Source organism: Pelophylax lessonae (assembly GCF_965119305.1).
Source record: "Pelophylax lessonae genome assembly, chromosome: 7".
NCBI classification, from domain to species: Eukaryota; Metazoa; Chordata; class Amphibia; order Anura; family Ranidae; genus Pelophylax; species Pelophylax lessonae.
This window is the reverse complement of record NC_138774.1, coordinates 300,712,307-300,735,429: the sequence shown is the minus strand read 5'-3', so window position 1 is coordinate 300,735,429 and position 23,123 is coordinate 300,712,307. Positions and strand designations below refer to the sequence as shown.

At 47.5% G+C, this 23,123-nt stretch overlaps 1 protein-coding gene across 3 annotated transcripts in view; it reads left to right on the top strand.

Moving 5' to 3' along the window:
• The window catches only part of NLGN3 (neuroligin 3), a 177,628-nt gene that overhangs the window by 108,099 nt on the left and 46,406 nt on the right, over nt 1-23,123 (top strand). The window lies entirely within an intron of this gene.

Here is a 23,123-nt window from a genome sequence, read left to right as displayed (position 1 = left end):
GCCCACATAAGTTTTGTCATATAGAACGTCATGTATTCGCCAGGTGTCTATATACTTTTGGCCATATAGTGTATTATGTGCCCATTATTTTTCACCTGCTTTAATTTTGAGGTGTTCCCATCAGCTGAGCAAAACTGGGAACTAGGTATTGGCCTAAGAGTTAAAAAATTGCAGGTTCTATCAATGAGCCCTAAGATGGGCAGGGGCATAGATAAGAGGGGGGGTCAGGGGGGTCCAACCCCCCCCCCTTCCCCTAGAGCAGGGGTGTCAAGCTCAGTTTCTTCTCGGGCCGCATCAGCATTATGATTGCCCTCAAAGGGCCGGTTGAATCTGTAAGATTAGATGTCCCGAGCACCCCACCCCCTCTTACATCAGATGTCAAGAGCCCCCCACCATCCGAAGTCAAGAGTTCCCCATCCTCCCTTACATCACAGTACACTCCCCTTACCGTGTGCTGCTGCTGGGAAGAACCTGGGGCGTTGCTGGGAAGCAGAAAGTGCAGGGTCTAGAGGAGGATGAAAGAAGGGCTGCAGCTGCAGGGGAGGTGCGAGGGCCACATGAAATGGCCTGGAGGGCCAGATTCGGCCCTTGGGCATTGTGTTTGACACATGTGCCCTAGAGCATCGGTCATTTTCACAGCAGCTAGGCTAGTGTAGCCGATCAGCTACGGGAGCCGCACTGCCACTGGGAAGACCACCTGTCTCATCCACAAGGCTGACAGGCCGGGCCCAGCTGACATTGAAGCCATGTTTACTATTTGCTTCACTAACAGATGTGCCTGCTGGGGGCGCTGTATATACTGTATATATACACACCACAATTTGTCACACGTGCTAATTATTGTTCTCTGGGTACTCAAGGCTGGACCCCCCCCCCCCCCAGGAAAAAATACTATCTACGGCCCAGAAGATGGGGTATTTAGCTTTAGTAAAGACTTCTGAAAAAGTGAATTCTCTTATTGTCCCATTTATACACACAGATATAACCGCTTTATATTTACTTGTGTGCCTATATGTCTTGTTCCTTCCAGATATGGCTTACTTTATAATTATGATTGCATTGGTAGCCATCCATTCCATTTCAGCCTTTTCCCGTGTATGTCAGATCCCTGTATATCAGATCCCTGTATATCAGATCCCGTGTATATCAGATCCCGTGTATATCAGATCCCGTGTATATCAGATCCCGTGTATATCAGATCCCTGTATATCAGATCCCTGTATATCAGATCCCTGTATATCAGATCCCGTGTATATCAGATCCCTGTATATCAGATCCCTGTATATCAGATCCCGTGTATGTCAGATCCCTGTATATCAGATCCTGTGTATATCAGATCCCTGTATGGATCTCCTCTCATTCCATCCTTTATCTCTCTGTTCCTTAGTTTGTTATTCTGATTTATTCTTTAATTTCCAACCAACCTTGTACTCTTTGCATTCTCCTTTTATCCCGATATATAATAGACCCCTGGACGAGAATTCCACTAACATGTTATGTAGCTGCATAATTTAAGACATATTGCCATGTGCCATGTGGAATGTGCCCATAGTTCCTGACCACTAATGCAGTGCAATGGAAATGACCATTCCATTTTATATGGAAGCCTTGTATGTGAAGTTCAGCCTACATCTGGTACCCCCCTATAAACAGTGGTGTATTTTGGTTTTGTGCTGCCCTAGGCAAGACTAAAATTGGGCGCCCCCCCCCCCCCCCCATGTAAATCTGCCCCACTCCTTTTTTAATGGATGTGACTCCCTTCAATATTGAAGGGCTACAAGTCCCAGCATCAACCTCTGAGATCTCATGAGGGGGGGGGGGGGGTGTGAGGGGGTGGGAGAGAGAGAAGGGGGTGGGAGAGGGGGGTGATGGAGAGAGAGGTGGGGGATGAAAGAGGGAGGGGGTAAGAGAAAGAGAGAGAGAGAGGGGGGATCAGAGAGTGAGATGATGAGAGAGGGGATGAGAGAGAGAGAGGGGGGAGATTATAGAGAGAGGGGGGATGAGAGAGAGAGAGTGAGAGAGGGGGGAATGAGAGAGAGAGAGAGGGGGGATGAGAGAGAGAGGGGGGATGAGAGAGAGAGGGGGGGATGAGAGAGAGAGAGAGGGGGGATGAGAGAGAGAGGGGGGGATGAGAGAGAGAGAGAGGGGGGATGAGAGAGAGAGAGGGGGGATGAGACAGAGGGGGGGGTTAGAGAGAGAGGGAGGGTGTGAGAGAGAGAGAGGGGGGATTAGAGAGAGAGGGGGAGATGAGAGAGGGGGGATGAGAGAGAGAGGGGGATGAGAGAGGGGGGATGAGAGAGAGAGGGGGGGATGAGAGAGAGAGGGGGGATGAGAGAGAGAGGGGGGGATGAGAGAGAGAGGGGGGATGAGAGAGAGAGGAGGGGATGAGAGAGAGAGGGGGGGATGAGAGAGAGAGGGGGAGATGAGAGAGAGAGGGGGAGATGAGAGAGAGAGGGGGAGATGAGAGAGAGAGGGGGAGATGAGAGAGAGAGGGGGAGATGAGAGAGAGAGGGGGAGATGAGAGAGAGAGGGGGGATGAGAGAGAGGGGGGATGAGAGAGAGGGGGGATGAGAGAGAGGGGGAGATGAGAGAGAGAGAGGGGGATGAGAGAGAGAGGGGGGATGAGAGAGAGAGGGGGGATGAGAGAGAGAGGGGGAGATGAGAGAGAGAGAGGGGGGATGAGAGAGAGAGGGGGAGATGAGAGAGAGAGAGGGGAGATGAGAGAGAGAGGGGGGATGAGAGAGAGAGGGGGGGATGAGAGAGAGAGGGGGGATGAGAGAGAGAGGGGGGATGAGAAAGAGAGAGGGGGGTGAGAGAGAGAGAGGGGGGGTGAGACAGAGGGGGGATTAGAGAGAGAGAGGGGGGATGATAGAGAGAGGGGGGATGAGACAGAGGGGGGATTAGAGAGAGAGAGAGGGGGGTGAGAGATGGGGATGAGAGAGAGGGGGGATGAGAGAGAGGGGGGGATGAGAGAGAGGGGGGTTGAGAGAGAGGGGGGATGAGAGAGAGGGGGGATGAGAGAGAGAGAGGGGAATGAGAGAGAGAGAGAGAGGGTGATGAGAGAGAGAGGTGGGTGAGTGAGAGGGGGTGAGAGGCGGCTCTAGCAACCAGTGGACAATAGAGTCTCGGGTGGAGGGGGGTGGCTTTTTTGCTGCCCCCCTGCAAAGTGCTGCCCTAGACCTGGGCCTTGTTGGCCTAGGCCAAAATACAGCAGTGCCTATAAATAGGCACCTTTTGCGAGGATTCTTTAAAATTCTGTTCTTGTTGCCTGTAAATGTCATTATCATTGCTGGAGAAAGAGTTCTTCATCTCCTGGTTGGGATAAATATGTTTAAAATTTTACAATAATTATATAATTGGTGCCATATGTTATGTTCATATATAATAAGATGCAAATGCAATTGAACATTCGCCAACATTGCTAAATAAAGAACAAGCACAGGGATAGCAAGAAAAACACCTTACATAAATCTTTGTAAATAACTTCCAACTGACAATGACACTCCCGTCTTAAAGCCCAACTCCAGGCAGAAATAGAAAGTTCCCTTGCAGTGGGGCAGTGATCACAATGGAAGGGTTAATAGCCCGTTCTGTCCAGGGGAGAGGAGAAAACGGGATTTCTTACCTGATCCTCCAATCTTCACTCAACGATCTGGCGGTGGACTATGGATCCTGCTCTGGTCTTAAGGACATCAGGGCTGTAGACCTCTAGAGCGAGGGGTTGCAGAAGCCGCGGGAACCGGTCAAGCTGTGGGGAGGAGCGGAGGATCGGGTAAGTATATTTCCTTTTATTGTTTCCCTTAGAAATAAACAAGCAATTAACCCTTTCGGGTTGGCATAGCCCCACTGCAAGAGAATTTTTTTTTGTGTGTGCCTAGAGTTGGGCTTTAAGAGTGCAAGGGTCACAGAGTTCCTGGAAAAAATATTGCAGACAATGGCTACCTTCTAACAGGCAGAGAGTGAAGCGGTGTAAGGCCGGCTATACACGGTACAGCAGGAACCGGCCTAGATTCAAACTCCTAATGGGCAGGCTGAATGCACCAAGTTGATCGATTGATTATCTTGGGTACAACCAGCCTGCTGGATTCTCTTATGATGATCTCTAGCAGCTGTGTTAATGGGGGAATTGTGCAAATTTCTTTCCTGCCACCCATGGTAGCAGGAAAGAAATTCATCCCGTGTATGACCTGCCTTCAGACAGATGGCCAGAGAAGACAGTGGTTGAATCAGCAGATTGATCAGTTTATTAGACACAGGCTGGATGTCCAGCAGTCTGTTTAAGCTTTTTTGATTAGGGTAGGTGTGTACTGTAAGGAACTGGCCAGATTAGATGCAGACCAATCAATCGCAAACAGAGTCCAAGTTTGAGATAGGTAGACAGAGCACAGACTTACAATAGCAGAGATAAAAGGCTGATGGTCTGGAGAAGCACAGACGAGCTGACTACAAACACAGTTCAAATAATTAGTAGGAATAATCCAGGTCATGAACAGACCGAAGTCAGAATCAGACAAACTACTATCCTGGGCATGAGCAGACAAACTAACCTGTTGATTAGACCCAGGCTGGATGTCCAGCAGTCTGTTTAAGCTTTCTTGATTAGGGTAGGTGTGTACTGTAAGGAACTGGCCAAGATTCAAACCCTTAATGGGCAGGCTGAATACACCAAGATGATCGATTGATCAGCTTGGGTACAACAAGCCTGCCAGATCCTCTAACGATTATCGCAGGCGGCTGCAATAGCCACTATAGATAATCACTGTCTTCTCCCCTGGCCACCCCCACTTGGAACAAAAAATGGCTTGGCAGGAGGGAGCCCCCCTGTCAGCACTGTCTGTTGATGGAGGGAATGGCGTGAATTTCTTTCCTGCAGGATAGAAATTTGCACCATGTGTGGCCTGCCTTAGTCCTCAGACAGATGGCCAGAGCAGAGAGTGGCTGAATCAGCAGATTGATGGTCAGATTAGATGAAGACAAACAAATCGCAAACAGAGTCCAAGTTTGAGATAGGTAGACAGAGCACAGACTGGCAACAACAGAAATAACATGATGGTGAGGAGAAACACAGTTGAGGGGACTACAAACAGTTCAAATAATTGGCAGGAATAATCCAAGGCATGAACAGACAGAAGTCAGAATCAGACATACTACTATCCCAGGCATTAGCAGACAAACTAACCTGTTGATTGGGCACAGGCTGGATGTCCAGCAGTCTATTTAAACTTTCTTGATTAAGGTAGGTGTGCACCAGGGCCGGCCCTACCATGGGTCCCATTGGGTCCATTGGACCCAGTCAAAACTTGGAGAGGGGCAGCAAATTGACTCCCAATCAGCAGTTTTGTGTGTCATCAATTTGCAGCGTGTTACGGGTGGCATTTCCCCATCTCATACTGCCGCCTCTAGTGCAAACTGATGAGTATGAGGAGGGGGGAGCGTCTCCTCTGGGGGACATCCCTCACGTAATTGTGGTGTGCGCAATGATGTCAGACATCAGCGCACTCCATCTGATGCAGGGCAGGCTGGATCTTCTAGGGTGGTGGGCACGGCAGACACAGGAGTGACAGGAGGACTGATAACAGACAGCGGGTCTTTGGTGGACCTGTCCGGTGGTGAGTTATGGAAGAAGATAACAGTATATATAATTATTTCAAAATTTTAGATTTATATAAAATAATTGAGGTGGGGGCCTTTTGGTGGGCGTGATCTTTTTTGGGGGGGTTGGGGGGGTAGCATTTCTTTCTTGGACCTAGGCAGCACATTGTCTTGGGCCAGCCCTGGTGTGCACTGTAAGGAACCGACCAAGATTTGAACCGTTAATGGCCAGGCTAAAGGCACCAAGTTGATCGATCTTTCAGATTGGGTACAACCAGCCTGCCTGATCCTCTTACGATTATCGCTAGCGGCTGCTATTGCCACTGGAGGTAATCACTGTCTTCTTCTGGATGTTCAGCAGTCTATTTAGGCTTTCTTGATTAGGGTAGGTGTGCACTGCAGAGACCCAAGCAAGGCTGACAGCTGATTGTTTCAGGAGAAGCATTAGAGTGCTGTGGCATCATCAGAATCATCTTTAGAATGTTCACAATCTGTAAATGTAGACCAGGGATCCCCGAACTACGGCCCTCCAGCTGTTGTGGAACTACATGTTCCATGGGGCATTGTAATACTCTGACATTCACAGACATGACTAGGCATGATGGGAATTGTAGCTCCTGAACAACTGGAAGGCCATAGTTTTGGAGACCCCTGGCTTAAGCTATGCTTAGAACCCAGGCTTAGCCTTCCAAACAGTGGCGACTGGTGCATTGGGGGCGCAGGGGCACCTCCCAGTGGTGTATTCTGGTTTTGTGCTGCCCTAGGCAAGACTAAAATTGGGTGCCCCCCCCCCATGTAAATTTGCCCCACTTCTTTAACGGATGTGACTTCCTCCAAAATTGAAGGGCTACAAGTCCCAGCATGAACCCCTGAGATCTCACGAGGGGGGTGAGAGGGGGTGGGAGAGAGAGATAGGGGTGGGTGAGGGAGAGAGGGAGGGATAGAGAGAGAGAGAGAGGGGGGATGAAAGAGAGAGGGGGGATGAAAGAGAGAGGGGGGATGAGAGAGGGGGGATGAGAGAGAGAGGGGGATGAGAGAGAGAGGGGGAGGTGAGAGGGGGGTGAGAATGGGGGGATAAGAGAGGGGGGTGAGAGAGAGAGGGGGGTGAGAGAGGGGGATGAGAGAGATAGAGGCGGGTGAGAGAGAGAGAGAGAGGGGGATGAGAGAGATAGAGGCGGGTGAGAGAGAGAGAGAGAGGGGGATAAGAGGGAAAGAGAGAGGTGTGAGAGAGGGAGGGGGAGAGAGAGAGGGGGATGAGAGAGAAAGAGAGAGGGGGGATGAGAGAGAAAGAGAGAGGTAGAGAGGGGGAGAGAGAGGGAGGGGTGGGTGAGAGAGAGAGAGGGGGGTGAGAGAGAGGGGGGTGAGAAAGGTGGCTCTAGCAACCAGTGGCCAATAGAGTCTCAGGTGGAGGGGAGGGGGGTGGCTTTTTTGCTGCCCCCCTGCAAAGTGCCGCTGTAGGCCTTGTTGGCCTAGGCCAAAATAAAGCACTGGCGCCTCCCCCCCATCCATGCGTCCGGCCCCCCTTATCTACATGTAGGGCGCTGGATGCATGGATTCCAATGGGGTTTTTTTTATTTTTTGAAGCACGTGATTAGAGCCAGAGGCTCTAATAGGCTTTAAAAAAGGGTGGGCTCGGGGCTCAGAGCACTGCACCCTGAGCCCTCCCAGCTGTGTGACAATAGCAAATGAATATTCGCTATTATCACACAGATCCTCCTTCCAGCCAATCAGGAAGTGGGTCCTGAGACCCGTTTCTCAGATTGGCCGAAAGGAGAGGCCATGGAGGAGGAGGAGGGAGGAGACGCAGGGGAAGCTGCCGCTGGTGCCGGGGGAAGCTGCCGCTGCCTGCCCTCCATGTCAGTCCAGGGTGGGTGAATGAGCCGGCGATGGGAGGGCATGATGCGCAAGCTGGTGTGGTCTGGCGGAGGGGGGGGGGGTATGGTGTGATCCGCCTGCGCCCCCCCCGGGCCCATGGAGCACTTGCCGCCACTGCTTGATTAAATGTGAGTGACTGTTTTATTTTCTGGGTACTCTTATGGCTTTATTAGCTACCCTTCAATGGCCACATTTCCCATCAGTCAGAGAGTAGTGAATCACAAGGACTTGACATGGCGGCAGCGGTAGGTCTGAATTCGCATACAAGCTTTCCTAGAATAATCATCCATCGTTGTGTGGAGTTCTTACAAGCTTCTCACTTCTCCCCACAATTCTGCCAGCTATTGACCATTTGTGGTTGAATTCTTTCCATGTTTCTCTTTCTCGGTGGCTTTGTCTCTGACCTTTTCCATGGTGAAGTACATAGTTGTTACAGAGAAATGTGCTTTTTATATTCTTACTTGAACTGTGTTATTTGCAGCATACATCAGTGGGAGGGGGGGTCATTATGAAAATGCAAGAATATGGGCCTGCTGCTCGAAATGATAGGTCGTGAGTTCTTTAGCCCGTAATGCTGGAATGCAAAAACACATCATTCCGAAAATTATGTACAAATAACCTGAAAAGACGTGACTGGAAGTTTTCACCCAATCCTTGAAAGAAGCCCAAGCGCCACCAGTTGCCACCTTTTGTGCATGAATTCAAAATAAACATTGAAGGCTCCACAGATCATACAGCGAGGGGAAGAAAGTATTTGAACCCCACTGACAGAGAAATGATCAGTCTATAATTTTATTGGTCGGTTTATTTTACCAGTGAGAGACAGAATAACAACAAAAATATCCAAAAAAGTTTCAAATTGATTTGCCTTTTAAGAAGTGAAATAAGTATTTGATCCCCTATCAATCAGCAAGATATCTGGCTTCCAGGTGTCTTCTATACAGGTAACAAGCTGAGATTAGGAGGACTCTCCAGGTGTCTTCTATACAGGTAACGAGCTGAGATTAGGAGGACTCTCCAGGTGTCTTCTATACAGGTAACAAGCTGAGATTAGGAGGACTCTCCAGGTGTCTTCTATACAGGTAACGAGCTGAGATTAGGAGGATTCTCTTAAAGGGAGTGCTCCTAATCTCAGCTTGTTACCTGTATAAAAGACACCTGTCCACAGAAGCAATCAATCAACCAGATTCCAATCTCTCCACCATGGCCAAGACCAAAGAGCTGCCCAAGGATGTCAGGGAGAAGATTGGAGACCTACACAAGGCTGGAATGGGCTACAAGACCATCGCCAAGCAGCTTGGTGAGAGGAGACAACAGTTGGTTGGAAGAAACAGAAAATAACTGTCAGTCTCTTCAGTCTGGGGTTCCATGGAAGATCTCACCTCGTGGAGGTTCAATGATGATGGAGAACGGTGAGGAATCAGCCCAGAACTACACAGGAGAATCTTCTCAATGATCTCAGCTGGGACCATCGTCACCAAGAAAACAATTCGTAACACACTACCCCATGGAGGACTGAAATCCTGCAGCACCCGCAAGGTTCCCCTGCTCAGGAAATCACATGTACAGCCGTCTGATGTCTGCTAATGAACATCTGAATGATTCAGAGGAGAACCGGGTAAAAGTGTTGCAGTCAGATGAGATCAAAATTGAGCTCTTTGGCCTCAACTCAACTCAGGAGGAATGCTGCCCATGACCCCAAGAACACCATCCCCCATTGTCAAACATGGAGTTGGAAACATTACGCTTTGGAGGTATTTTTCTTTTAAGGGGACAGGACAACTTCATTGCATCAAAGGGACGATGGATGGGGCCATGTACCACCAAATCTTGGGTGAGATCCTCCTTCCCTCAGCCAGGGCATTAAAAATAGGTAGTGGATGGGTATTCCAGCATGACAATGACCCAAAACCCACGGCCAAGGCAACAAAGGACTGACTCAAGAAGAAGCAAATTAAGATCTTGGAGTGGCCTAGCCAGTCTCCAGACCTTCATCCTATAGAAAATATGTGGAGGGAGCTGAAGGTTCGAGTTACCAAGCAGCCTTGAAACCCTAATGACTCGGAGAGGATCTACAAAGAGGAGTGGGACAGAATCCCTCCTGAGATGTGAGCAAACCTGGAGGCCAACTACAAGAAACGTCTGACCTCTGTGACCCCAACTACAAGAAACGTCTGACCTCTGTGCTTCCAACAAGGGTTTCCCCACCAACTACTAAGTCATGTTTTGCGAAGGGTTCAAATACTTATTTCACTCATTAAAATGAAAACCAATTTTTTCACTTTTTTTGAAATGGATATTTTCTGGATATTTTTGTTGGTATTCCGTCTCTCACTGGTAAAATAAACCGACCAATAAAATTATAGACCGATCATTTCTTTGTCAGTGGGCAAACGTACAAAATCAGCAGGGGGGTCACATACTTTTTTTCCCTCACTGTAATAGAATCTGCCTAAGCAAACAGCATTATGAAAATCAAAGAGCAATGAAAACGGGCCTGGAATAATGTTATGGAGGACCAATCAAGGTTGGGTTATAAATACTCCAATCCTTGGCCATCTCCCAGGGCATTGGTAAAGTGCCCCAGAACTCAAACATTGAAGGTTTGCTTTGTCTTAAGAGAACATCCAGCAATTTGAATTGTGCCTAAAGCCGGTCATAGATGGGGCCGTTTGCTTTCTTACAACCAGGGGTTACAGGAAAGAAAACCACTGATTCCCCCAATCCATGCAGTCCGTGTTGGTGGGGGAATCCCTCCCACAGAGCCATTGTTTGTCTTCCCCCGGCCTGGATGGCCCCCGCTGGTACAACACACAATGATTATTGCTAGCAGCTGTAGCTACTGGCAATAATCCCATAAAAAAAAAAAAAAAAAAAATCAGACAGTCCATCGATCAACTTGGGTACAATACCAAGCCCATACATGATTCAAATGTCAGCAGTACCCTATCAGTTCAGTTCTTGACATGTGACTGTGCCCAGCTGATATCAGTGCACTTCTGTATCCTCATAGCTGTCTATACGCAGTGTGAGATCATTGAACCCCTTCAGTACCGGGCACTTTCACCCCATTCCTGCCCAGGCCAATTTTCAGTTTTCAATGCTGTCGTGCTTTGAATGAGAATTGCGCGGTCACGCAACACTGTACCCATATGACATTTTTATAATTTGTTTTTTTGTAAATGATGGCATTTAATCAACACTGGGGTTTATTTTTTGCTAAATAAACAAAAAAAAAAAAAAAGACCAAAAATTGTGAAAAATAAAATCTTTTTCTTTGTTTCTGTTATACAATTTTGCAAAAAAAGTATTTTTTCTTCTTCACTGATGTGCGCTGATGAGGCTGCACTGATGGGCACTGATCGGCTGCATTGATGGCACTGATGAGGTTGCACTGATGTGCACTAATGAGGTTGCACTGATGTTTACTAATGCGGCTGCACTGATGGGCACTGATGAGGCTGCATTGATGGCACTGATGAGGTTGCACTGATGTTTACTAATGAGGCTGCACTGATGGGCACTGATTGGCTACACTGATGGGCACTGATAGGCTGCATTGATGGCACTGATGAGGCTGCACTGATGGGCTCTGATGTGGCTGCACTGATGAGTGCTGATGAGGCTTCACTGATAAGGCGACACTAATGGGCACTGATAAGTGGCACTTACAGGCACTGATAGGCGGCACTGCTATGCTGCACCGATGGGCACTGATAGGCTGCATTGATAGGCACTAATGAGGCTGCACTGATGGGCTCTGATGTGGCTGCACTGATAAGGTGACACTAATGGGCACTGATAAGTGGCACTTACAGGCACTGATAGGCGGCACTGCTATGCTGCACTGATAGGCTGCATTGATGGGCACTAATGAGGCTGCATTGATAGGCACTAATGTGGCTGCACTGATGGGCTCTGATGAGGCTGCACTGATAAGGTGACACTAATGGGCACTGATAAGTGGCACTTACAGGCACTGATAGGCGGCACTGCTATGCTGCACTGATGGGCACTGATAGGCTGCATTGATGGGCACTAATGAGGCTGCATTGATAGCCACTAATGAGGCTGCACTGATGTGCACTGATGAGTCGGCACTGACGGGCACTAATAGGCTGCACTGACAGGCGGCATTGGTATGCTGCACTGATGGGCAATGATATGCTGCACTTATGGGCAATGATATGCTGCACTGATGATCAGTGTAAATGTCCCCTGTAACTGGAAAGCCGTTTATCTTCTTTTCTTTCCTCAGACACTGACAGCGCTGAGAAAAGGAAATGCTGATAACTGCAATTTGTTTACATGTGATTGGACACAGCTGATCACATGGTAAAGAGCCTACATCACCGGTTCCTTACTGTGATCGGTGATGTGCTGTGCCTGAAGGACAAAGCTCACCGCTGATCGTCGTGCACAAGCGGCACGTTCTGAAGGACATCATATAATGCTGAGTCAGAACTGTAAAGACCAAATCTCACTCCAAATCTGGTGGAAGCCGCGGTGCCTTAACACTTTCCCGCCTGGCCTATAGCAGATTGACAGCCAGGCGGATTAGTGCTAAGGCACTGCTACTTCCACCAGATTTGCAGTGAGATTTGGTAATGGCACTTCTGCTGCTCACTGTTCTCCTTGCTGGAGGGGAAGCTGTACTGAAGACCTGCAGTGTAAGAATCTCCCTGCTTCGGTTTCATCCATTCTGTGGATCTGTGCTTCCTCCACCTCAATTTTTACCCAATCAACAGATAACCAATAATCTGGGGGGTGGGGGGTGGGGGGAGTTCTGACTCAAGGAAGCTGAGCACCGCCTCTACCAAAATGGCTCCCTCCACACAGTGCAGAACAAGGCAAGGTGTCGTAGCAATGCGTAAAAGATCAGATGTAGAGAGACCACAGGCAATATTGGTGGCTGGTCCTTTGCCCTTCCTATTTTAGGCACAACCACCATAGTACAGTTTCAAATCTATTATGTACAAGAACAGCAACAAATATGGTACAGCCATGACTTGGTTAGAGAAGGCCACCGCCCACTAAACTCCGTTACCAGCTAAGGAGGGCAATAGTAAAGCAGCCAGTTATCCAGTGCTAATCCTGTAGGAACTGCTGAGATTCACTGCTGGGATAAATGAAGCACAATATTTCAAAGCTATACTGTGTTATTTAACGCACTTGGGCCCACTGACCACTGCTGTATTTTGGCCTAGGCCAACAAGGCCCAGGTCTAGGGCAGCACTTTGCAGGGGGGCAGCAAAAAAGCCACCCCTCCACCTGAGACTCTATTGTCCACTGGTTGCTAGAGCCGCCTCTCTCACCCCCTCTCACTCACCACTCTCTCTCTCTCTCTCTAATCCCCCCTCTGTCTCATCCCCCCTCTCTCTCTCATCCCCGCCTCTCTCTCTCTCACCCCCCTCTCTCATCCCCCTTCTCTCTCTCATCTCCCCCCTCTCTCTCTCACCCCCCATCCCCTCCCTCTCATCCCCCCTCTCTCTTTTTCTCTCACCCCCTCCCTCTTTCATCTCCCACCTCTCTCTCATCCCCCCTCTCTCTCTAATCTCCCCCCTCTGTCTCACCCCCCCTTCTCTCTCTCACCCCCATCCCCTCTCTCTCTCTCTCATCCTCTCTCATCCCCCCTCTCTCTTTTTCTCTCACCCCCTCCCTCTTTCATCCCCCACCTCTCTCTCCATCACCCCCCTCTCTCTCATCCCCCCTCTCTCTCTCCTCACCCACCTCCCTCTCCCACCCCCTTCTCTCTCTCCCACCCCCCCCGTGAGATCTCAAGAGGTTGATGCTGGGACTTGTAGCCCTTCAATTTTGGAGGGAGTCACATCCGTTAAAAAAGGAGTGGGGCAGATTTACATGGGGGGGGGGGGCACCCAATTTTAGTCTTGCCTAGGGCAGCACAAAACCAAAATACACCACTGCCCGTGACATCCTGGTATATTTTATTGAAAAGGTGAACTTAGCCTTTGGGGCTATCAAAAGTAGTCATACTCTCATAAAGGCTTCCACAGTGCACACAAACTGTGCTATGCAACCACATTCTGGCATTTTCATAACTGACCTTTACTCTTCACTGTGCCCCAGGATAGACTGTGTTCCTATTATATGCCATATTCTACGCATTTAAAGGACCATGTGGACAAAAGTTTGTTGACACCTGACCATCACACCTATTATATGGTCAAAAGTATGAGAGCCCCCCATCCAAGTAATTGAGTTCAGAAATTGTGCTTCTCCAACCTTGTGGTAACAGTTTGGTGAAGACCCTTTTCTGATCCAGTATGACTGTGCCCCCCCTGCATACAAAGCCAGCTCCATAAAGACATGGTGTGACCAGTTTGTAAAAGTTCCATAAAGACATGGTGTGACCAGTTTGTAAAAGTTCCATAAAGACATGGTGTGACCAGTTTGTAAAAGTTCCATAAAGACATGGTGTGACCAGTTTGTAAAAGTTCCATAAAGACATGGTGTGACCAGTTTGTAAAAGTTCCATAAAGACATGGTGTGACCAGTTTGGAAAAGTTCCATAAAGACATGTTGTGACCAGTTTGGGGTGGAGGAACTGGAATTTCCTGCACAGGCCCTGAGCGCATCCCTTCTAAACACCTTTAGAATGAAATGGGTTGTGAACCAGGTCTTCCCATCCAACATCAAACCTGACTTCACCAATGGTCTTTTGGCTGAATGGGCACAAATTACCAGACACACTAGAACATTTTGCAGGAAGCCTTACCGGAAGAGACACAAAGACATGGTGTGACCAGTTTGGTGTGGAGGAACTTCAGTGTCCTGCACAGAGCCCTGATCTCAACCCTATTCAACACCTTTGGCATGGACTGGAACACCAACTGTGAGTCAGGTCTTTTTTTTTTGGTACCCAATGTGAGGCCCAACATGTAAGCCAGGTCTTCTAATCCATCATCAAGCCTGACTTCACCAATGGTCTTTTGGCTGAATGGGCTCAAATTACCAGACCCACTTGTAGGAAGCCTTACCGGAAGAGAGGAGCAAGCTCCATAAAGACATGTTTTGACCAGTTTGGTGTGGAGGAACTTTAGTGTCCTGCACAGAGCCCTGACCTCAACCGTACTGATCACCTTTGGCATGGACTGGAACACAAGGTCCTTTTTTATTTGGTACCCAATGTGGGGCCCAATATGAGAGCCAGGTCTCTTCAACATCAGTACCTGACCTCATGAATGGGCACAAATTACCAGACACACTTCAACATTTTGCAGGAAGCCTTACCAGAAGAGAGGAACAAGCTCCATAAAGACATGGTGTGACCAGTTTGGTGTGGAGGAACTTTAGTGTCCTGCACAGAGCCCTGACCCCATCCCTATTCAACACCTTTGGCATGGACTGGAACACCAGGTCCTTTTTTTTTTGTACCCAATGTGGGGCCCAATATGAGAGCCAGGTCTCTTCATCCAACATGACCTCACGAAAGGGCACAAATTCCCACGGACAACTTCCAAACCCTTGTGAAAAGCCTTCCCAGAAAAGCGGAGAATGTTTTAGTAACAAAAATGGGCCAGGGTTTTAGGAAGGGATTCTCAACTCGAGTGTCCTGCACAGAGCCCTGACCTCAACCCTACTGATCACCTTTGGGATGAATTGGAACGCCGATGGTGAGCCGGGTCTTCTCATCCAACAACAGACACCCCCAAAAATCTTGTGGAAAGCCTTGCTAGAAGAGTGGAGGGTGCGGTCAACAAAAAGGGGGGCCAAGTTCCCATTAGTAGCCATGGTTTTGGAAGGGGATGTCCAACAAGCTCCTATACTGTAGGTGTGATGGTCAGGTGTCCACAGATGTTTGGCCATATAGGGCATCACATATTGATTGGTCTTGCTACTGTTTACAATCCTTTATTTTAAAGAAGAATTCCAGGTATGGATGTTTTTTTTATAGTTACATTGTTCAATCTTAGACCAACTAGGTTTATACCGTACCTGTGGAATCGCTCTAAACTGACTTTCTCAACCTTTTCAACACAGAGGAACCATTGAAATAACTTTCCGGTCTAAGGGAACCCCTGCTATTAATTCCTATACCTACATCTCATGATACATTAGTGTGATGGTCAGTGGGAGGAATGTTCCCTACATTGGTGGTCAGTGGGAAGAATGCTCCTTACATTGGTGGTCAGTGGGAAGAATGTTCCTTACATTGGTGGTCAGTGGGAAGAATGCTCCTTACATTGGTGATCAGTGGGAAGAATGTCCCTTACATTGGTGGTCAGTGGGTAGAATGTCCCTTACATTGGCGGTCAGTGGGAAGAATGTCCCTTACATTGGTGGTCAGTGGGAAGAATGTCCCTTACATTGGTGATCAGTGGGAAGAATGTCCCTTACATTGGTGGTCAGTGAGAAGAATGTCCCTTACATTGGTGGTCGGTGGGAAGAATGTCCCTTACATTGGTAGTCAGTGGGTAGAATGTCCCTTACATTGGTGGTCAGTGAGAAGAATGTTCCTTACATTGGTGGTCAGAGGGAAGAATGTCCCTTACATTGATGGTCAGTGAGAAGAATGTCCCTTACATTGGTGGTCGGTGGGAAGAATGCTCCTTACATTGGTGGTCAGTGAAAGAATGTCCCTTACATTGGTGGTCAGTGAGAAGAATGTTCCTTACATTGGTGGTCAGTGGGAAGAATGCTCCTTACATTGGTGGTCAGTGAAAGAATGTCCCTTACATTGGTGGTCAGTGAGAAGAATGTCCCTTACATTGGTGGTCAGTGGGAAGAATATACCTTACATTGGTGGTCAGTGGGAAGAATTTCCCTTACATTGGTGGTCAGAGGGAAGAATGCTCCTTACATTGGTGGTCAGTGAGAAGAATGTCCCTTACATTGGTGGTCAGTGGGAAGAATGTCCCTTACATTGGGGGTCAGTGGGAAGAATGTCCCTTACATTGGTGGTCAGTGGGAAGAATGTCGCTTCCATTCGTGGTCAATGGGAAGAATGTCCCTTACATTGGTGAACAGTGGGAAGAATGCTCCTTACATTGGTGATCAGGGGAAGGGGTACCTGGAAATTGAATTCAGCTCTCCTGGAAGATGTAGGAGGTAAGACAATCCTTTGAGGATTTTTTTCAGGCACAGGTTTCTATTCTGGACTTTTGCAGCAGTAAGTCAGAGTGGTGGGAGCTTGTGAAACAAAGGGGGATTGGACTTTTCAAGGCCATAAGTAAGAAGAAGCAGCTTGGTATGTATATTGCCTACCAGCATTTGCGGAGGAAGCTTGATCGTCTTGTCTCGTATGGAGGAGATCCAGGGGAGATCTCGGAGGTAAAGCTTCTTCTTAGGAAGTGTCAATACGACCGGCATGCCTCCTTGGTTCTGGAGAGAGATTATGGGAAATATCACTCGCCTGATCCTTACCAGAACTGTAAGCAAGGCATAGCAGTTAAGACGGTCATAGGTCTGAGGGATAGTACGGGTTCCCTGGTGAAGTCCAGATCAGGGATCCTGGAGATCTTCAGGTCATATTACGCAGACCTTCTGGGAAGAAAGGACCTTAGTCGGGACAGGATGGAAAGCTTTCTGGATTCTACTCCAGGATTGGGAAATGATACATTGCCTTTGATGGATTTGACAGAACCAATTTCAGCGGATGAGGTAGTTCGTGCTATAGAGAAGCTGGCTACCAAAAAGTCGCCTGGGCCAGATGGGTTGACAGCTGAATTTTACAAGTGTTTTAAGTCCATTCTGGCTCCCTTTTTAGCGGAGGTTTATAACAGCTGTTTAGAAGAGGGTTCTCTCCCTCCCTCCATGAGGCAATCCGCTGTGATTCTTCTGTCAAAAGGTAAAGACCCCTCAATAATTGAGAACTGGCGCCCCATCAGTCTTCTCAATGTTGATAGAAAGATCTTGGCGAAGATTCTTTTTTGGCGCTTGTCGTCAGTAGCAGGCGATTTGTTGTCCAATCATCAGCACTGCTCGGTCCAGGGCAGAAGTACCTTTTCAGCAATTTTAGCTGTCCGGGAGGCTTTGGAGCGATGCAGGGCTGCTGGATGGAGAAAGTACTTGCTGGCATTGGATCAGGCGAAGGCTTTTGATCGAGTCAATCATGAGTACCTGTATTTGCTACTTGGTAGATACAGCCTGCAAGGGAGGTTTATTGATTGGCTGAAAACATTATATAAAGGGGCTGAGAGCTTCCCACTTGTTAATGGTTGGGTTGGACGGCCTTTTGAGGTTGGCTCTGGGGTGCGCCAGGGGTGTCCTTTGAGCCTCCTGCTATATGTATTCGCAATTGACCCCTTCATAAGAAGGTTAGAGAGTGGATCATTGTGTGGGGTGCCTTTGGGCATTGCTGGTGTGCCGCCTTTGAAGGTCGTGGCCTATGCCGATGATGTGTCTGTTATTATCTCTGGGATGGAGGAGGCGCAGGAGGTGGTCTCTGTGATAGAGCAGTACACTGAGGCTTCTGGCTCTAAAATCAATCATGAAAAGAGTGAAGTTTTCTGGATGGGTGAGGAGGGTGAAAGCTTCGAACTTCCGGATGCCTTCCCAGAGCCCCAGCAGGAAATTCAAGTGTTGGGCATCAAATTTGGTCCTGGTGACTATGGTCATCGAAATTGGGAAAGCAGGTTGTTGAATGCTAATGCCAAGGTGGCAAGCTGGAAGAAATGGAAACTTTCCTTGAGGGAAAGGGTTGACTTGATTAAAACTTACCTGATCCCAATCTTTTTATATGTCAGCTTTGTCTGTATCTTGCCGTAATCTCTCTATGCAAGGGTGTACAGCTGCTTTTTCCAACTGTTATGGGGAAATAGGCTGAACCTGATCAAACGCAATGTAACTTACCTGTCCAGGCGGGAGGGTGGTCTAGGAATGGTCAACCCTATAGTTTTCTTTTCTCTGCTTTTTTTAAAGTATAATCTTGGTAATATGTTAGCAGAGACCCCGCCGGGATGGGTGGGTATTTTTCAATCTTGGTTTAGGCCTTTTCTGCGATGCTGGGAAGATGGCGGGCCAGTGAAAAGTCTGAGAGTCCGACATGGCAAGCTTCCGGCTTATGTTGCCCCGTGTCTGAAAATACTTAGGCAGTGGCAGGTGACAGTGGGGGATATCAAGTCCCTCCCCAGAAAGCTTCTGGAGAAGAGGATTTTGGGCTCTGCTTTCAGTGTGTCGCTGACCTTAAGGGATTGCCCAGGCCCCGTAATGAGGGAGGGGTTGCGTTTAATTAACTTAGGAAGAATCCCTTTGAAGTTTAGGGATCAAGCCTGGCTCGCTTTCCATGGAAGGCTCTATGTGAGAGGGAACCTGAAGCATCGCCCTGTGGATGATCGGGATTGTCCTAGAGCGGAGTGTGTTGGTAAAGTGGAGTCTATGGACCACTTTTTGCTCCAGTGTCCCTTTAACATAGAGGTGTATAAAAGGGTGGGGAGGGCTCTAGGCATCCCCTTTCTCTATCGCATGAGTTATGCGGAGTGGGTGTACGGGGCATTCCCGACTCGCTGGGATTTTGATTTGGATACACTTTTTCTAGTTAGTATAGTTGTCCGTTACTTCACATGGAATGCACGGTGCCAGATTACCCTGCGGAAGAAAGTCCTCCCTGTCGAGGTGGTGGTGTACGATATTCTGGGTGAGGTTGGGAAGATTCGGGGTCTTGAGAAGGGCAGGGAGCCTCGAGCGGTCTGGATAAGGGCGTGGAGGAATATCAGACCTGCTTTTGGTGAACTGTCCATCTCTGGGTGAAAAGCTTTTTTCCTATGCTATTTCTTTCACGCCCTTAGCTTTTGTTAGTTAATATCTTCATTTTTGAAGAAGGGCTGCATGCATAATGGGAGTGGTTTTGTTTCTTGACCTCGCAGGTTTGATGTCTGGTGTGGTGGTGTGAGTCTTATTAAGATTATTTTTCCCGGTAATGATGTGTTTCATGATGTGAGTTTTGTTTTTGCTGTAAAGGCAGTCTTTATTTGAGAGCAGAATTTGCTATGTATTTTTTTCCCCCCTTTTCATGTAAATATGTATAAATTTATTTATGTATATTGATTTTATGCTTATTGATTGCAAGACTTTTAATAAACAAAATTGGGAAGAATGTTCCTTACATTGGTGGTCAGTGGGAAGAATGTTCCTTACATTGGTGGTCAGTGGGAAGAATGTCCCTTACATTGGTGGTCAGTGGGAAGAATGTCCCTTACATTGGTGGTCAGTGGGAAGAATGTCGCTTCCATTCGTGGTCAGTGGGAAGAATGTCCCTTACATTGGTGATCAGTGGGAAGAATGTCCCTTCCATTCGTGGTCAGTGGGAAGAATGTCCCTTACATTGGTGATCAGTGGGAAGAATGTTCCTTACATTGGTGATCAGTGAGAAGAATGTCCCTTACATTGGTGGTCAGTGGGAAGAATGTCCCTTACATTGGTGGTCAGTGGGAAGAATGTTCCTTACATTGGTGGTCAGTGGGAAGAATGTTCCTTACATTGGTGGTCAGTGGGAAGAATGTTCCTTACATTGGTGGTCAATGGGAAGAATCCCCCCTTACAGATAGCTAAAAGATGAATGGTGTCAGTGGAAAGTTATCTGAGAGGCAGAAACCGCTCCTTGCTCAGGGAACCCCCAGCAACCTCTGGAGAAATGCTGGTTGAGAAACTGGAAATCACTGTTATATACAGGGCTTTTTTTCTCCGAGAACAGGTGTAGGTACTCCCTTCTTCTGAGTCACCCCTTGTCTCCACCCCTTACCCACCTCCGAGTTCCCCCCTCTACCCACCCCCAAGTACCCCCCCTTCCCTTTTAGAGAATACAGAACCAAGTATCCTGTTGTGGTTCTAGATAATGTGTATAGAATTTGTTAATGATAAATAGAAAAGCAGTAAAATAGATCCCCTGGAATCAGCAACAATAGACCCCCCCAGCAACAATAAATCTTCCCCTGCAACAATAGAAAAAACAGTAAAATATATCCCCTGCAATCAGCAACAATAGACCCCCCCAACAACAATATACCCCCAGCAACAATAGTTCCCCCAAGCAACAATAAATCCTCCACTGCAACAATAGCCCCCCACAACATGATGCCCTCCAGCTACAATAAATCCCCCGGCAGCCAGCATCAATAGGCCATTCAGCTCATCCCGCTGGCCCCAGCACCCCTTTGCCATTGCATACATTCAGACTGGAGGTGCTGGAACTGCGTCCCCCCGCGATCCTGCCGAAAAAAAGCCCTGGTTACAGATACCGCTACTACAGTGATCTTCACTAGCTTCCTGGTCCAGTGGCAAGCTGCCGTGCTACTTTCTGAACCTAGGAGGTGGTCTGCTTGGCACGGGTGCCATTCAAAGAAGGCTTTATATTTTCTTAGGGAATGCAAAGGCTTCTCTGACTGGACAAGGTGATGAGGCAGGCGATGATGTCACACTCTCCAACTCGCCCCATCGGAGAAATCTTTGCACAGTACTCAGGAAGCTAGTGGAATTTGCTGCTGTAGTGGTGTAGTAGGGGTGTGGTAGTGCTGCAGTAGCGGTGTAGGGGTGTAGTAGGGGTGTGGTAGGGATGTAGTAGTGATGTAGTAGTGGTGCTGTAGTGGTGTCTATACAGTGATTTCCAGGGATATCCAACAGCTATGATATAATATGCATAGTTGGTCCAAGCTGAAACAATGTAACTATGTATAAAATATTCATCCCTGGAATTCTGAAAGCTGTGTAAAGTTGCTAAGTCTATTTATTAACATTTTTTGGGCTGTCTAATTTCCTATTGTTGTTTTTTATCAATTTTATTTTTCTTTGCTGTCTGTCTGTGTTATTAAAGGGAAGTATTGCAACCATTGGCTTTATACCTCCAAGAAGCAGAATGGAGCAGGTTGAGCCACCAAGATCGAGCCGTTCTCAGCCGGTCACTGCAGAGATATCTGGGGATGTGTTTGACAAATAGACAACAAAAGTGTTTTCCGTTGTCACCCCCCCCCCCCTTTGACCCCCCCATGTGGTGTAATTCCTTTTACTATATCCTCATATGATATTCCAAAACTGAGATAACTCATTTTAAAAACATTTGCAGTGAAGAAATGGTATGAGATGATACTTCCTCTTTATTACGCAGGGTATCGGGACCCTCATCTCCTCATCCCTCAAATGTTGCTTTTTTATGCATGCATTAATTGTTGGTATTCAAGTGTATAGTATGCAATCATTTTATTTTTTTCCAGTGGCTTGTACATTACTATATAGATTAGAATAATCATCTACTTCCCACTTGCGTAGCAGTGCGGACACCATGTGGTACATTAAGGGACAAAAAAGGCACCATGAACATGTCAATACACGATTCTGGTGCATTCGGAGTTCTATACACATGAATGAGTTCCGATCTTGAGGAAATCATTAACAGAGTTAGATTGAGGTTTGGCTAAGGTCACTGCAACCACCACACTTCCACCGTGGTCATGACCCTTTCTTTTCCTTCATGTTTTCCTCACCCAGTTATCTTGTGTTCTACACAACCTTTATTGCCTTGTAGATCCATCAAATACCAATCTGCCTATATCAAATACCAGTTTGTATCCATCAAATACCAGTCTACCTCCATCAAATACCAATCTGTATCCATCAAATACCAGTTTGTATCCATCAAATACCAGTCTGCCTCCATCAAATACCAGTTTGTATCCATCAAATACCAATCTGCCTCCATCAAATACCAGTTTGTATCCATCAAATACCAGTTTGTATCCATCAAATACCAGTCTTCCTCCATCAAATACCAGTCTGTATCCATCAAATACCAGTTTGTATCCATCAAACACCAGTCTGCCTCCATCAAATACCAGTCTGCCTCCATCAAATACCAGTCTGCCTCCATCAAATACCAGTCTGCCTCCATCAAATACCAGTCTGCCTCCATTAAATACCAGTCTGCCTCCATTAAATACCAGTCTGCCTCCATCAAATACCAGTTTGTATCCATCAAATACCAGTCTGCCTCCATCAAATACCAATCTGCATCCATCAAATACCAATCTGCATCCATCAAATACCAGTCTGTATCCATCAAATACCAGTCTGTATCCATCAAATACCAATCTGCATCCATCAAATACCAGTCTGTATCCATCAAATACCAGTCTGCATCCATCAAATACCAATCTGCATCCATCAAATACCAGTCTGTATCCATCAAATACCAGTCTGCCTCCATCAAGTACCAATCTGTATCCATCAAATACCAGTCTGCATTGGTCTTTGTATCCATCAGTCTGCCTCCATCAAATACCAGTCTGCCTCCATCAAGTACCAGTCTGCCTCCATCAAATACCAGTCTGCCTCCATCAAATACCAATCTGTATCCATCAAATACCAGTCTCCCTCCATCAAATACCAGTCTCCCTCCATCAAATACCAGTCTGCATTGGTCTTGGTTTCTCCATCAGCTTTAAGTTTACGTTGTGTGCATGCATACAGCTTCATAAACTTCTGCTGACCCTCCTACTGCTCGAAGTGTGGACCACTATCTCCTCCTACATGTTATTCCGCTTCCACTGCTGACCAGCCTCATTTATCATCTTCAACAGATTTCTCTTTTTTGCTCCATTGGGTTGGTTCCCCTCTTCATCCGTCCACCACCACCACCACCTATATTCACATTATATGGCCTCTATGCCTCCTTCCCCTTGACTTACCTTCCTCTATTTCAATAAGAA